Source organism: Phocoena sinus, chromosome 3, assembly GCF_008692025.1.
Source record: "Phocoena sinus isolate mPhoSin1 chromosome 3, mPhoSin1.pri, whole genome shotgun sequence".
In the NCBI taxonomy this organism is placed as follows: domain Eukaryota; kingdom Metazoa; phylum Chordata; class Mammalia; order Artiodactyla; family Phocoenidae; genus Phocoena; species Phocoena sinus.
This window is the reverse complement of record NC_045765.1, coordinates 17,731,919-17,746,508: the sequence shown is the minus strand read 5'-3', so window position 1 is coordinate 17,746,508 and position 14,590 is coordinate 17,731,919. Positions and strand designations below refer to the sequence as shown.

Here is a 14,590-nt window from a genome sequence, read left to right as displayed (position 1 = left end):
GTTAAGAACGCTGCTCTAAGTTATTGATAAAAGTATCGAAGAGTGTGAATGAACAGACCCTTGTAGTGTGTTTCTAAAAACCTTCTAAAATGATTGACATTATTCCATTAATCAGCACTTCTGGGGGAGTGGGGAGGGCATTTAACCATTTTCTAATTTACTTTATTGACTTTGCATTTAGTACATATTTCTTTGTCTTATGATATCATAAAAGACATAATCAAGTTCTTTGATGGAAAAAAACAAATATATTGTATTTACTTTGTTTCTGATTTGCTAGGAAGGAGAAGAAGTGCGTTTTTATGGCTTAATAGTATGTTATTTTCCTATTGCCACTGTAATCAATTACCTCAAACCAGGTAGATTAAAAGAACACAAATTTATTATCCTACAGTTCTGGAAGTGAGAAGTCCTGAATGGGTTTCACTGGGCTAAAATCAAGGTGTTGGGCAAGACTGCATTCCTTCTGGATGGTCTGAGGGAGAATCCATTTCCTTGTTTTTTCCAGCTTCTAGAGACTGCCTGTATTCATTGGCTCATGGCCCCTTCCTCTATCTTCAAAATCAGCAGTGAGGCATCTTCAGAGCTTTCTGTGACTCTGATCTCCTACCTCTCTTCCACATTTAAGACCCTGTGATTACATTGGGCCCACCCACATAGTCCAAGGTAATCTCTTTATTTTAAAGTCAACTGATTACCAACCTTAATTCCCTCTTGTCATGTTACCCAACATATTCACAGGTCCCAGGGATTAGGATGGAGACATTGGGAGGATTGGGAGGAGGGCATTATTCTGTCTCCCACACATTGTAAACCTGTGCAAGCACCCCATGATTATAGCTTCCTCTTCTAAGTGTCTACAAATTATTCCTTGAATAATTATTTCTGAAATTTTTCTAGGGATTAATAGTACCCTAACTAGCCCATAGTCTACACAGTCCATCTTTATCAGTTTATAAATATTGGAGTGCTATTTACACAGGTTAGTTTTCTAATGTCTCTCTTCTGTGATTGCTCAAAGATCATTGTCAATGATGCAGTTTCTCATTTGCATGTTGTCACCAGACTATAATTCATCTGGATCAGAAATCCTAAACTCATGTGGGACAGCTCTTCAAATACTCATTCAGCAAATAATTATTAAACACATGTATGGCAGGCAGGACAAGAAGTTCCTTCATGCTGTCTGGTGGCTGTCTAGTGGAAGAAGCAAGGTGAGTCAGCCCCTGTGTATTGTCTAGTGGTGAAAACAAACATTAAACAGATAATAACACAAGTAATAATTTAATAATAATTCTTGGGGAAGGTATCAGGATGCTGAGAGAGCATAAATGAGAGAACTAATCCAATCTAGGATGCTCAGGGCAGGCTTCTCTGAAGAAACAATGTTTAAGCTGAGGCTAAAGCAGGAGCAGATATTAAACTAAGAGGGGCACAGAAAGGAAGACCATTTCAGGCCAGGAACATATATGAAGACCAAAAGGTACAAAGAAACCCTTGGTGTGCTTGAGGAACTGAAAGGAGTTGAGAGTAAGGGGAAGAGTGGTATACAGCAGAGGTGAAAAGGTGGGTCAGTACTTTCTAGGCTGTGTTAAGATTTTGGGCTTTATCCCAAGAGGAGTAGAAAATTATTGAAGGGTTGGTCGGTTCGTTTGTTCGTTTAATTTTTAATTATGGTAAAATACATGTAACATGAAGTTTACCATCTTAACCATTTTAGATGTACAGTTGAGTAGTGTTGACTAGATTCACGTTGTTGTGGAACCAATCTCCAGAAGTCTTTTCATCTTGCAAAACTGAAACCCTATACCCATTAAGCTATGCCTTTCCTTCTCCCCCCAGCCCCTGGCAGCCACCTTTCTACTTTCTGTCTCTATGAATTTGACTACTCTAGAAACCTCATATAAATGGAGTCATACAGTATTTGTCTGCTATAACATACACAGAAAAATACACCATCATAAGTCCACAGCTTGATGAATTACTACAGCAACCACATTGACGTCACTCTGAACCTTGTCAAGAAATAGAGCATTATGAGCTCCACAGAGCTCCCTGGGAGTCCCCTTTCAATCACTACTTCTCCCTTGCTCCCTCCCCAAAAGTAAATACTGTCCTGACTTTGAACACTAGAGATTATGCCTGCTTTTTAACTTATATACATAGAATCATGGTATGTATTCTTTTTCATCTTGTGATTAGTTTCTTTTGCTCACATCATACTGGTGAAATAAATTCATGTCATTGCATATAGCAATAGTTTTGTCAGTGATCCAGTGCATGAATATATCACATTTTACCTATTCTGCTGTTGAAGGACATGTGGGTTGCCTGTTTTTTGACTCTTACAAGTAATGCTGTCATAAACATTGTGTACATGTCTTGTTACATAAAATATATAACATTTTATTGGAGGTATGCTTAGGGAGTGGAATTATTCTCTCCCTCTCAATTTTCTTTCAAGCCTGGTATGTCCACAACAGTTCATCATCTTTCCTCCAAAAATCTGTTTCTCCTCCAACGTTTGCTGTTTCAGTCAACACCACCTTCTACCCAGTGTGTTATGCCAGAAACTAGGACATCATCTTTAGACCCCCACCCCCTCATATCTAATTAATTACCAAGTCCTGTTGATCCAAATTCCTGAATATCTCTAAAATGTATCTATTTCTCTCCACATCCACTGCAACCTTCTCTAATCTCTTACCTAGACTGTGGCCTCCTAACTGGCTTCCCTGTGTCTACTGGTGCCCTCTCTAACCCATTCCCTGTAGTACTGGGGCACAGACTTTTTTGGTTGTGCGTGTACATTTATCCCCAATATATGTATTATACTTAGAAATGTTAAACCACACTGTTGGTCTTCTTTGACATAGTACCTTAAAGCCTAACACTTAGGTTAATAGCTAATAACAGCTGTAATAAGTGTATTTCTAATAGTGTTTCATGATCATTTCTAATTTGGGGGCTTTCTTTTACAAATCTGATTAGTTGGGTTTTTTAAAACCTTTTATGGTAACTAAAAAGAGGTTGTACAGGAGTAGAAATGTCAGCTCTGCCAATTTATTTTTGCTTTATTTTGTAGGGATGTTTTTAAGGCATTGTCCATTTAATGAGGGACATTTAGTTAAAAGTAGATGGTATCATGTATAAATCCATGTAACTGAGTATATATGCTATTTTGCAATAAACTGAAAAAACACATGTGTGAGGGAGTCACTGACATCCGCTTTACATTTGTGGAATCACTCTTCATTCAGGATACCTCAGATACCATATGAGATACACAACCATCTGACATGGATTGAGAAAGGCAGCCTGTGTTAATCCATAATTAAATGTCATTAAACCTTTGTTTCTCATTTATTATTACAGAGTGATTTTTTTTAAAGTTGAGTAAATTTAGAAAGGTCACTAGATACAAGATCAATACAAACACACACACAGTCAATTGTACTTCTGTAGGCCAGAACAAACAATTAGAAAATGTATTTTTAATATCATTTAAAATGTCATTGGCCCTGAAAACTACAAAATACTGTCACAAGAAATTCCAGAACACCTAAGTAAATGGAAAGACATCCCATGTTCATGGATCTAAAGACTTAATACTGTTATAGTGACAGTACTCCCCCAAACTGACCTACAGATTCAATAACCCTAAGAAAATACCAGCTGGCTTTTTGCAGAAATTGGCCAGCAAAATGTATGTGAATGCAGAATTTTCAAAACAATCTTGCAAAAGAAAAACAAAATTAGGGGGCTACATTTCCTGATTTCAAAACTTACAAGTCACTGTGGACTGGCATAGACATATAGATCAATGGCATAGAACTGAGAACCGGAAATAAACCCTTAATTTATGATCAATTGATTTTTGACAAAGGTGCCAACACAATTGAGTGAGGAAAAGAACAGTCTTTTCAACAGAGGGTGCTGGGACAACTGGATAGCCAAGAAGACTGAGAAGGAGAAGAAAGAGACCAAAGAAATATATATAGTCTCAAAAGTTAAGTGGTTTGCTACCTCTGACACTGCTGAGGAGGATGGCATGCTGAGGACTGGGAAGTAGTCTTTGCATTTGATGATGTAAAGCAAAGTGACTAGAAATTTGGAAGAAAGCAACTATAACATTTTTAAGTTTGCAAACACCAGGGCAAAGAAAGCTGGGTAATTATAAATTATTTTAATGGGATGAGAGATTACTTAAAGAAACCAGCATGAATGCACAAGCTATGAACAGCAGTTTTACTGAACTGGGAGACCTATCCTAAGAATATATTTGCTTTCTTATGAACTCAACCCATTTCCAGGGTGCTTTAGCCCTGCTCTGGTCGTCTTAGTTCCCAGGTTGTTCTCCTTTACAGGGAAACAAGCAAAAAGGTTTTTGAGAAATGTTTTCATCCATTGTTTTGTTGGCCCTGAGTGGTGGACCTATTTCTTTCCTATTCTTCTTGCTCAGAAAAAACTTAAATCTTTTGGGAAGGGATTGAGAGAAGCCCCTTTGCTTGTTCCTGTCATTATTGGCAACTTTCAACTCTTTCTGGGCTTTTTAGTTTTGGGGAGAATTTTTATAAGTCTATATTGTCATCCTGCATTGGCCTTTACTTTGTACGAGTCTTCCTTAAAGTTGAATTTATCTTGTGCATTCTTGCTGGCTTCTTCATTTCCTTTCTCATCAAGATGATTTGTAATTACCCAGCTTTTTTGCCCTGGGTTTTGCACACTGTAAAATGATAGGTTGCTTTCTTCCAAGTTACTAGTCACTTCACAATCTGGGTATATGTTATGTTCTGGGTAGCATTTTCCTCTGGTTATCCCTAGCAATTATCCTTTGGGAGACAAAATGGACAGTAAAGCAGATCAGGAACTTGTTAGACATCCTGCTTTTAGCTAAATGAGATTTCTGCAGTTTTGTAGATGACTGGAATCCCTATCAGTACTCTATCTTGTCTGCCAATTTTGTGATCTGTAAAGAACTTTTGTATTTACTCCATTTGGCCAGTTGACCTTGGTATATTGCCCCCGTCAAAGTCTCATTTCTATCTCTCAGACATATTCTGAATTCTTCTTTTCACTTAAATTTTCTTGAAGGATGTACATTGTCTTGATGTAAAATAACTGCTTTTCCTTTTTTCCTCCGAATAGTAGGTTCTTAGGTAAAGTATTCTTTTCTATTATTATCGGCCAATCTTGAGACCCGCTTCAACAAATCTCATTGGTTATTTTGTATATTTAGGATAAACTTTAAATATTTTTCTCATTACTTACATTTATTGGTTTACAAACATCTCAGATTATGAAAACTTTAAACTTCCTGTTCTCATTTGTTTTCTTATATGAATAGTCTCTCACCGTGTTATTTTTTTTCTAATTGTCCTCCATAGGGACTGATTTCATGATTTTTTTTTTCATGTTCTCTTACCTCCTTCCTCAGCAGTTTCACTTAAAGTCCTTCCTTCAGTCAGTGGTCAGTTAGCCTCTGGACAAATACTTCTCCTGTTAGTGTGAGTGACATTGTTCCTAGCCCATAATTTTTTTTTTTTCATGAGAAAGTCATCTCTTTTAACTAACATCATTAATTCAAGGGATAGCAGCAATATCACACACTTAGCTAGCACCTGTGAAATGTAAGAAATAGTGGGGAACTGTGTCAATAGAAATTTGCATGAAACAAGGACCCTTGTTTTTGTGTATGGTGTAAGATAGTGGTCCAGTTTCATTCTTTTGCACGTGGCTGTCCAGTTTTCCCATCACTGTTTATTGAAGAGACTGTCCTTTCCCTATTGCATGTTCTTGGCTCCTTTGTAGGAAATTGATTGACCATATATGTGTGGGTTTGTTTCTGGAGACTCTATTCTGTTCCATTGATCTATGTGTCTGTTTTTATGCCAATATCATACTATTTTGATTACTGTAGTCCTGTAATATAGTTTGAAATGTGGAAGCATGATGCCTCTAGCTTTGTTCTTCTTTCTCAAGATTGCTTTGGCAATTTGGGGTATTTTGTGCTTCCATACAAATTGTAGGATTGTTTATTCAGTTTCTGTGAAAAATGTCATTGGACTTTTTGTAGGGGTTACACTGAATCTATAGATTGCTTAGAATGGACATTTTAACAATATTAATTCTTCCAGTCTATGAGCACAGATTATTTTTCCATTTATTTGTGTCTTTTTCAGTTTCTTTTGTCAGTGTCTTATAGTTTTCATTGTACGGGTCTTTCACCTCCTTGGTTAAGTTTATTCCTAGGTATTTCATTCTTTTTAGATTTGATGTATTTATTTATTTATTTTTTATTGACTGCGTTGGGTCTTCGTTGCTGCACACAGGCTTTCTTTAGTTGCAGCAAGCAGGGGCTACTCTTCACTGCAGTGAGAGGGCTTCTCACTGCCGTGGCTTCTCTTGTTGCAGAGCACAGGCTCTAGGCGCACAGGCTTCAGTAGTTGTGGCATGCGGGCTTCAGTATTTGTGACTTGCATGCTCTAGAGCACAGGCTTAGTAGTTGTGGTGCATGGGCTTAGTTGCTCCGCGGCATGTGGGATCTTCCTGGATCAGGGCTCGAACCCATGTCCCCTGCATTGGCCAGTGGACTCTTAACCACTGCACCACGGGGGAAGACCCTATTTCATTCTTTTTGATGTGATTGTAAATGGGATTGTTTTCTTAATTTATCTTTCTGATAGTCTGTTATCAGTATATAGAAACACAGCTGATTTACATATATTGATCTTGTATCCTGCAACTTTATGGAATTTGTTTATTAGTTCTAACAGTTTTTTGGTGGAGTCTTTGGAGTTTTCTATATACGATATCATGTCATTTACAAATAGAGACAGTCTTACTTCTTCCTTTCAGATTTGGATGCCTTTTATTTCTTTTTCTTGTCTAATTGCACTGGCTAGGACTTCGAGTACTGTGTTGCATAAAAGTGGCAAGAGTGGATATCCTTGTCTTTTTCCTGATCTTAGAGGAAAAGCTTTTAGGTTTTCACTGTTGAGTATGATGTTAGCTGTGGGCTTATCATTATGTTGAGGTACATTCCGTCTCTACCCATTTTACTTTGTTGAGAGTTTTTATCATAAATGGATGCTGAATTTTATCATATGCTTTTTCTGCATCTATGGCGATGATCATATGACTTTTATCCTTCTTTTTGTTAATGTGGTGTATCACATTGATTTGTGGATGTTGAACCATCCTTGTGGTGGGAGGAATACATGATGGATAGGAGCCAGCAGAAAAGAGAGCCTCAGAAATAGTTGTATTCAGTGTTATGATGCTTTTGTGGAATGGGGAGTGATGTGGATAAAATAATTAGCACTTGTGTAAGTGTACTATGATACCATGATTGTACAAGGACCTAGCAGTGATTTTTAGTTATTTTGATATATAGCATCTCTTATGCATGAAGTATTTGTTACATCAGTTGTAATAGAAATTATTTCTGAACATGACTTTTCAAGTTAAGTGATTTGAGTTAGCCGTCATTTAAAATTACTGTTAAGGGCTTCCCTAGTGGCGCAGTGGTTGAGAGTCCACCTGCTGATGCAGGGGACACGGGTTCGTGCCCCGGTCCGGGAAGATCCCACATGCCGCGGAGCGGCTGGGCCCGTGAGCCATGGCTGCTGAGCCTGCGCGTCCGGAGCCTGCATGTCCGGAGCCTGTGCTTCGCAACGGGAGAGGCCCCAACAGTGAGAGGCCTGCGTACCTCAAAAAAAAAAAAAAATTACTGTTAAGATGCTTTTTATTATGTCATGGAGAACATCCAACAGATATATATAAGTTCTAAGGATGTAAAAAATAATCAAAATCCATTTGAGATCTACAGTAACTAAGTATAGAAGACAAACGATAATGGATAGCTATTGGCAATTAAACTTGCTGACAGTTCAGCCACGTATGACCCTTCTTGCAATGTTGATTGATATATCCAGCACTCTAGGTGTACAGAAGATATTATATTGTTTCCTTTTCCTTTAAAATTCTATATGAAAAGGTAGTGAAAAGTTTGTTTCTTCAGAATATATCCGAAGAGGTTAAAATTGGTGATTAATAGATCATATTTATTTTACTTCTTAAAAATATTAGATGCAAAAGTAAAAAGTGGGTAACATTTGAGAGCCTACATAATTAAAATGTTTTGTTCAGCCTCTTCTCAACATAAGAAGCAGAAGACAATGGAATATTATCTTTAGTGTGCTAACAGAACAATAACAATTTAGACTTTTTACCCTAATTTATCATTCAAGAATGAGGGAAAGTGAAACAAGTTTTCAGATGTGTAAAGACAAGTTTACCCGAAAAAGCAAGTTTACCCTTAACAGATCTTCATTGAAAGAAGTTCTAAAAGATGTAGAATAAGTGAGAAGGAGGAAACACAGAAGGGAAAATTGAGATGTGAGGAGTACTGTGATGGTTAATTTTATGTGTCACCTTCACGGGGCCACAGGGTTCCCAGGTATTTGGTCAAACATCATTCTGGGTGTTTCTGTGAGGGTATTTTTCGATGACATTAACATATAAATCGATAGATTGAATAAAGCAGATTAAAGCAGATTGCCCTCCCTGTTGTGGGTGGACCTCATCCAGTCACTTGAAGGCCTGGATGAAACAGAAGGGCTGATTATCCTCCAAATAAGAGAGAATTCGTCTTGCCTGACTGCTTTCAAACTGGACATTGGCTTTTTCCTGCCTTCGGAGTTAAACTGAAACATCATCGCGCCCTGGGTCTCGTGCCTGCCAGCCTTCGGACTGGAACTCCACCATCAATTCTCCAGCTTGCTGACTTACCCTACAGATCTTGGCACTTGTCAGCCTCTGTAATCGCATGAGCCAGTTCCTTACAAAATAAATCTCTTTATACACACACAAATATCTTACTGGTCTGTTTCTCTGGAGAACCCTGACTAATGTAAGGACTGACAAGCATCTGTAGGTAAAGTTTAACAAACATTGACTGTATGAAACATTGAATATTAGGGAGGGGATAATTAAAGTAAGGTGGAACTGCATAGTGGGCAGTTACACATACGATGAAAGGTGGTGGTTGGAGTCTCATTCTGAAGCGGGGGTGAATGGTCGTCTCCCCAGAGTACATTCACGTCCTAATCCTTGGAACCTGTGAATGTGGAAACGTTATTTGGAAAAAAGGTCTTTGCAGATGTAATTAAATTAAAGATCTTTAGATGAGATCATCCTTGATTGCATAGGTGTGTCCTAAAGCCAATGATGAGTGTCTTTATAAGAGACAGAAGTGAAGAGACAGACACAGAGGAGAAGGCCATGTGAAGACAGAAGCAGAGGTTGGAGTGATGCAGCCACAAGCCAAGGTCACCTGGAGCTCCAGAAGCCAAAAGAGGCAAGCAAGGATTCTCCACTAGGACCTTCAGAGGGAAGATGGCCCTGCCAACAACCTTGATTTAAGACTTCTGGCCTTCAGAACTGTGAGAAAATAAGTTTCTGTTGTTTAAACCACCAAGTTTATAGTACTTTGTTATGGCAGCCCTTTTAAGAGCCTTGTGTTATTTAGGAAGAAGATAGAGGCATTGATTAAATGTAAACTTTTTATCAGATATGCATGTTAATTTTTTAAGGGTAACTTCTAAAAAATAGAACTTGAGTATGTAGATGGAAGGAAAGAGGGTAATAAAGAAAATTTTTCTTTATTCATTCAGAAGTGGAGGTGGGGGTAGTATAAAGAAGCTTAGGGATAATAAGAACAAAGTAAAGTCATAGAAATAGATACAAATATATCATATAACTTAAACAAACTAAACCTGGCAGTTGAGACTCCTTTTGCAGTCTAGTGAAAAAGAAAACTGTGGACTTCTTCTCAGGATAGTGATCAGTACAAAAGTAAATAGGATTAAAGGAAACCAAGTATACTGAAACACAGTATCAATGTATTTAAAATATTTGTGACATAGTAATAGATGTGATTATTAACATATCAAGTAACAAGCTCTTGGTGTGGGTTTAATAACTTTAATTACCAGTATTTTGAGATAACAAAAATTAATGTAGTTGCTATTGGTTACAGAGTTACAGATGAAGAAAATGCTAAATGTCAGTTAGCGTTTAGTGAAAGTAAAGACGATTTCCCTGGCCTCCTGGATTCTACCCATGTATCCATGTCAAGAACCCTTGCTTTAAATGTTAGTCTTCATACACTACCAAACGTAAGGTAGATAGCTAGTGGGAAGCAGCCGCATAGCACAGGGAGATCAGCTCGGTGCTTTGTGACTGCCTGGAGAGGTAGGATAGGGAGGGTGGGAGGGAGGGAGACACAAGAGGGAAGAGATATGGGAACATATGAATATGTATAACTGATTCACTTTGTTATAAAGCAGAAACTAACACATCATTGTAAAGCAATTATACTCCAATAAAGATATATAAAAAAAATAGTTCGTCTTCAAGTGAAGCTCTCCACTCCTGAATAGCTACTACTCCCCTCGAGGGAGGGAGGCAAAGAATTGGCATCACAGCTGCCTCCCTGTGTCAAAGGACTTTTCCAAGAAGCTTTCTTCTTATGATTTGATCTTCTTGGTGGGTTTGAGTTGCCAAGGATCCCAGTGGATTAAGAGAGCCCCTCAGCAGGGATAAAGCCCCAGTCTTGACCTTTGCCGCTTGATTCACATGAGAAGTGTGAGTGCTCCAAGTAACAAATTCCTGCCTAGATTGATTACAGATAAGGAGGACATTAATCCTGTGTCAGAACTGGAAACTCCAAGGTAGGGCAGCTCTCAGGGTTCAAAGATTCAGCACTCAGCAGTGTTACCAAGGATCTTGTCCCTTTCAGTGTCCCTTTGTCATCATAGCTTTAACTTTATCCTAAGATTGTTCCCCTCTTTATTACAAAATGACTGCCAGCAACAACTGGAGTCACATGTTTCCTATTCACATCCTGTGGAAAACAGAGAAAAGGCCTCTCCTTCATATGTAATTTAACTTCTGTGTGCCTCATCTTAGATTGTCTGTCTACCTCCCTCCCCCCTAAAGCTTGCTCTCAAGTAGGTGTCACTTAAAGCATATGACTGTGTAGAGGTGATGCCCAAATTAAATTAGGTTTCTGTTTCTAGTTTTGGTTTGGGGTGGGTTTTTTTGGCAACTGATAGAATCCATTTGAAACCTCAAGGTGATCCCATGCCCTTGCCTGGAAGTGGGGCAAAGCTGCCAGGATACAAATAAATTAGAAAGTGACTGTCCATACACCTGCCTACAGGTGCTCTCCTATGCCTCCTTCTGTGTGAACCAGTAAAGACATTCAAGAATGTCTGTTAGCTCATCAAAGCAAGACCATCTCTTCCCTGCATTTAATTATCTGTATTCCTCTCCTGATTCTTAGCATTCTGATTTAGTTGTATATATTGGAAACTATGGATTTATAGAAGTAAAATTTGAAAAATAGTTTCTCAGAAAAGGGCTGATTGGCATGAAATGTTAGTAAGCATCATTATTCCAGTAAAAAAAAGTCTGCCGTCAACGTAGAGAGAATTGTAGCTCTGGAGAGTCTTAGACCTACGTCCAAGTGGTTTGAGTGTTCGTGTGGAGGGAATGGAGTCAGTCAAGAAGACTAGGAAGGAGGGCTGTGAAGGAAGAGGAGGAAGAGGAAAACCAGGAAGATGAGAGCCCTGAAAGCCAAGAGAGAAGAGTGCTCAGCTGGGACAGATGTTACTGCGAGGTCAGTTTGGAAGAGGATTAGGCATGTCCTGGGATTTAGCAACACCAAGGTTATTGGTGCCTTTTAATCAGAGCACTTTTAGTGGAGTGGCTGGATGCAGAGATTAAAATGTGATGAGGAATGGGTGGATACCGAGGAGATGAGAATCACAGGTACAGGCAGCTCTTGAGAACAGTGGCAGTAAAAAAGAATCTTTTGAGATATCTTTCTTTCTTCTCCTTTATTTTTAAGATGGAAGAGACAAGCAGGTTTAAATGAGAGGAAAAAGAAAAAGAGGGAATGATCATTAATACAAGGTTCCTGAGAAATCAAGAAGGGCTAGGGTCCAGATCACTTTTGCAGGCCATTATGATAACAGATCCTAACAGAAAAAAAAAGTAACAGAAGTATGGGGTAGGGGGGATTTAAAAAAGTATATACAAGGTTAAGAGAAAAAATTGAAACTTACAAATAAGTTAGCAGAAAGTTAAAACAAAAGGAAGAGTAAACATTTTCAACTAGACTAAACAACTGATAAAGATAAGTAATAAAAAGAAATAAGATGTTAGATTTCAGTGAAAGTGTAGAAATAGTAAGAAAGTAAATTTATCCATGGAAGTGTGAAGGGATGAAAGCTAGATACTTAAGTCCAGTAGCTGAATGTATAAAATTAAGAAAATTGGGTGAAAAACAAACTTGTGGTTACCAAAGGGGAAAGGGCGGGAGGGAGAAATTTGGGATTAACAGATACACACTACTATATATAAAATAAACAACAGGGACCTACTGTATAGCACAGGGAACTATATTCAGTATCTTTTAATAACCTATAATGGAAAATAATCTGAAAAAGGATATATATATATGTATACATATACACACATACATACACATACACACACACACATATAAAACTGAATCACTTTGCTGTACACCTGAAACTAGTACAATATTGTAAATCAATTATATTTCAACTTAAAAAAAAGTTGGGAACAAAAATAAAGAATTGTATTTTTTCCTTTGAATCATAAAATTAAAATTTAACAAACGGAAAATAAAGGCAAGGTAGAAGTAAGAAATCTAAAGATTAAAGAGATTATAATTAATGTGAAAACAGAAAAGCAAATAATCAGAACGTACTAATAATGGAAACATCTAAATTTAGGGTAACTAGTTAGGCTCATTTTTATTTTTACTTCTTTTGTAGGAAACAACTGATAGAACATTACCCCTGTCAGAACATTACCACATGAAACAGAGAGGTCTTTGGCACAGCTTTTTCTTTATATCAGGTCTTGCTTAATCTCCATCTGTTATTCTTCTCTTGCTCCCGTCATCAGGTAAGTTAAGTGTGTGCTGTATGCCAGAGATACTGGCGGAGATGCTAGATCTCATGCTTTAGGAGAGACTTAGAATAAACAGCCAGTTACTAATAAAGTGTGATAAATGCTAAAATAAATGGAATCTCAGGGTACCATGGAAACATGAATAAAGCACCCAACTCAGCCTTAGGAGACTGGGAAGGCGTTCCAGAGAAGATATTTTAGCACAATCCTGAGGCTTAGGAGGTGGCCAGCAAAGGAGTGGTGGGACTGGCATTTAAGGTGGAGGAAACAAGACACGCAGCCTCTGAGAGCAAGAGTCACATTGGGGTACCTGTGCTGTGTGCCTAAGGAATCCAGCAACCATGCATCAGTGCCCTAGCCCCACAAGGCTCTTGCAAGTTCTCAGGGCGCAGAAGGAAACATCACCCACACAACAATGTGGACATCACTACTTAGCAGATGGAGTGTTTGCATTTTTAAGAAATGGTGTGAAATTATTAAGTGAAATTAATCAAAGTGGAGAACTTCAGGCTGCTCTGGGGTAGGGAAGAGAGATTTTATTTATTTATTATCTACTCAGAGAGCCCTTTAAATATTCATATATTTGATATCAGCCTTTCAATATATCATCTTATTTGATTTTCACAAGAGTTTGAGAGAGGCTCTTAATCTTTGTTCTGTGTTCTGTGCTAGTCACTTGTATACCCGCCTCCTTTCTGCTTGAGCAGTTTTCAAGTGTTTTAGCCTCCAACTTCCACTAAACCTTGAACCATTATGTTGCTCTTTTCCTTTCCTAAATTTCTAGGCACTCTCTGTGTTGGCACTTTAAACTACCTAGCTGATATTTAATTTCTGTGCCAGGCATGCCTCCTCAATACATTTAGTGGTTCTTTAACATTTAAGACCGAGATGTCTGGTTCTATTGTATTTCTCCTTGGTATTTAGTACGATGCTGAGCATTTAAGTTAATATTCATTGAGGTGAGGATTCCATAATTGTTCCTGTCCAGAATTGTTTGGTTCTTGTCAAGGAATAAATAAAAGTCTCGTAACTATTTCTGGACTCAACAGGAAAGGCCATACAGAGAAAAACTGAAGTTTTTCAGTAATGTAAAATTTTTTTCCAGATTTACTGAGGTATAATTGACAAATAAAATTGTAAAATATTTTAATATTTTGTATCACCTATAATTTCACATTTTCATTATGACTTTTAATGAAAAAAATTTACTGGTTCATAGATCTTTTATGCCATACTACCATGTCTTCACTTAATAAATTGCTTCAAGTATAAACAACTGGTATTAAATTTTGCAGTAGTGCCACTTAATCACAATCAGTCATCAGTCCTCTTGGGAATTTGTTTTAGAGCTGTTGACATTATTTTCATTGTTCAAGTTATTTTTTAATTACAGAAAAGAATAGATAGATAAAATAAACATACCATGGTACTGATTATGAAAACCCCTTATTTTCTTTTTCTGAATAACTACTTCCTTGAACAAGAACTGGAATTTCTTATTATTGCATATTATATTCTTACTGGTACAAATGTTTTCAAAGACCTTTTGTGAATGATGATTTGGATAAATTTGGGGGAG

General features: G+C 37.7%; 1 protein-coding gene and 1 long non-coding RNA gene across 2 annotated transcripts in view; both read left to right on the top strand.

The window, feature by feature from the left end:
* RNF130 (ring finger protein 130) overlaps positions 1-14,590 on the top strand; it is a 112,947-nt gene that overhangs the window by 12,462 nt on the left and 85,895 nt on the right. The gene's annotated exons all lie outside the window — the stretch shown is intronic.
* LOC116750949 lies at positions 523-13,162 on the top strand. Its single transcript, XR_004349175.1, has 3 exons — positions 523-666; positions 1,066-1,214; positions 12,873-13,162. It is a non-coding gene; the product is annotated as an uncharacterized LOC116750949 (long non-coding RNA).